This window comes from Numida meleagris, chromosome 27, assembly GCF_002078875.1.
Source record: "Numida meleagris isolate 19003 breed g44 Domestic line chromosome 27, NumMel1.0, whole genome shotgun sequence".
Taxonomy (NCBI): Eukaryota; Metazoa; Chordata; class Aves; order Galliformes; family Numididae; genus Numida; species Numida meleagris.
Window position 1 is genome coordinate 2,123,994 of NC_034435.1, and position 2,845 is coordinate 2,126,838.

Here is a 2,845-nt window from a genome sequence, read left to right on the forward strand (position 1 = left end):
GGGGGACATGGCACAGCCAGGGAGGACATGGCACAATGAGGGGGGACATGGCACAATGAGGGGGGACATGGCACAGCCAGGGAGGACATGGCACAGCCAGGGGGGACATGGCACAATGAGGGGAGACATGGCACAGCTAGGGGGGACATGGCACAGCCTCTGCCCCCAGCAGTGCCCAATCGGACTTGGGTCCCCAGGGCTGAGGGCGGTGCGTGGCTGCGGCGTTGCTCACTCCAGGTGTGGCGTGCACTTGTGCAACCCCGTAGTTTTGGGTTGCGCCGGGCACCGGGCACTGGGTGAGATTTTGGCTCTCGCTCCACCGACTGCCGTCACACCAGCGGGGCAGCCACGTGCTGCGGGCATTGCTCTGGGCCTCAGTTTCCCCATCCGCGATGGGGCTGACGACGGTGACCTCGTTAGGGCAGCGCCCTAATGAGGGTGAGCCGCGGGGCCGCTCGGTGCCAGCACGGAGGGATGCTCCCGGGGTGCGATGGGAGTGGGGTGCGCTGGAAGCGGAGCGCCGGGGCCGCCTGTCACCCCGCGTCCCGTCCGTGTGCCCAACCACGCGGGAGGAGGAAGGGGGGAAGCGGAGCGGGTGAGAGCAGCGAACCCACCGCCATCACCGCGATCACATCAGGCGGCCGCAGCGGAGCGGCGCAAAGTGCCACCGCTGTCACCCGGTGCAGGGGAGGGACGAGGGGCAGGGGTGGCGGGGGAGAGCTGGGGGGGGGTGAGGTACGGGGACGTGGCACTCCCCAGCTGGGAGGGCACAGCGGTGCCGTGCGTGTGACGCTGGTGGTGGTTGGTGTCACCTCCGCCTCCACGGCAGTGCCACCTCCATGCTGGTGGTGGGTATTGTGCCCATGTCACCTCTGCACACTGTAGGTCCCCAGGACGCTGCCACCATCCCCAGGACCTAAGTGTCTCCATTTGGGACCGGAGTTCCCCCATCGCTGTCCCCATCACTGACCCCACTTGGGACTAGAGTTCCCCCGTCCCTGTCCCCATCGTTGTCCCCATTTGGGGCCGGGGCTGTGCTGGGAACAGCAGTGCCAGCTGTAACCGGACCCCCGGGCAGCCCTGACCCGCTCACGTAACGCCCTCCACTTATGCAATGCCGCACGGCGCTGCTAGAAGGGACATCCAACACCGCTGCAATTACCCGGCCCTTCATCAGCCGCAACGAGGCTAATTGGATGGAGAACCACTGGTGGGCCGGGGAAGGAGCGGCCAGCCCCCCCGTGCACCCTATGGGTGTCCCCACGTAATTAGTGCCCACCGAACCCTCATTAGAGGTTCGTGCCGCCCCACGGCCGCGCTGCGTCCCCCAGCATCCCCACCCCGGTGGCAGCGCGGGTGCCACCACCCCTCATCCCCGTCCCCGCAGCGCGGTGATGCCCGAAGTAGGTCAGTGGGCCGAGGTGCTGCTTTGTTGTCACCCGGCGCTGGCTCCCGGCAGCCCTCACCGCCGATGTTATCTCCCCGGCTCCTCCGCCTGCAGCTGCCCCGTGTGACGTCTCCCCGCGCCCGGGCAGCTCTGCCGGGATGGAGCACCCGGCTGCAGAGCCCCGACAAAGCTCGTGGCACGAGGGATGTAGAGCCCCGCCGCAGAGCCCCAGCGTAGCTCGTGGCACGAGGGATGTAGAGCCCCGCCGCAGAGCCCCGACGCAGCTCGTGACATGAGGGATGCTGAGCCCCACTGCAGAGCCCTGGCGCAGCTCATGACGTGAGTGACTCAGAGCCCCACTGCAGAGCCACGATGCAGCTCGTGGCACGAGGGATGCAGCTCAGAGCCCCGATGCAGCTCAGTACGTGAAGGATGAAGAGCCCCGCTGCAGAGCCCCAGCATAGCTTGTGACATGAGTGATGCGGAGCCCCACTGCAGAGCCCTGGCGCAGCTCATGACGTGAGTGACTCAGAGCCCCAGTGCAGAGCTGCAACACAGCTCACGACTGGAGTGATGCAGCGCAGAGCCCTGACACAACTCACGACAGAGTGATGCTGTGCCCCACTGCAGAGCCCCGGATGCAGCTCACGGCACGGGGGATGCCGAGCCCCACTGCAGAGCCTCAGCATAGCTCATGACACGAGTGATGCAACACAGAGCCCCGAGGCAGCTCATGACACGAGGGACACCACTCCCGTCCCCCAAGTCTTTGGGCCCCCCCCCTCGGGCTCGTGCCCCCCTTCCAGCCCCGCCCCAATTATCTGCAGCGCCGTAATGAGGAGATAAACAGGAAGGAGCAGGGGGGCAACAATCTCCCCCCCGGTCCCCCCGGGACAGATGAAAGCGGAGCGGGGCGATGCGCGGGGGCTTTTTTCCCACTTGTTTCTGCTGAATCCCACGTTTTTGCTCCCCCCCCCTCTCCCACTCGCGCCGTTAATGAGGTTTCGCTGCAGAAGTCTCCGTCTCGGCCTTGAGTGAATCTCCAGATGCCTTCAAAGGGGTTCTGCTCCCGTTCTCTTCCTTCTCCCTCTCCCCGTATCCATCGCTTTGAGCTGCCGAGCTGCAGCCCAGCCCCTCCACCCCGGCCCTGCTGCAGCCCCTCCCCATGGGGACAGCCACGGGGGAGCCCCAGCCCCAAATGGGGACAGGGATGGGGGAAACCAATCCCAAATGGGGACAGTGATAGGGAAAGGAATGGGGGAACCCTGGTCCCAATAGGTGATGGAGACAAGGATGATGGAACTTGGACCCCAAATTGGGACAGCGATGGGGACAGGGATGGGGGAACCAACATCCCAGAAGGGGACAGTGATGGAAGAACTCTGATCCCAAATGGGGACAGCAAAGGGGACAGGGGTGGCACAAGCCAGGTCCCAAATGGGGACAGTGATGGGGACA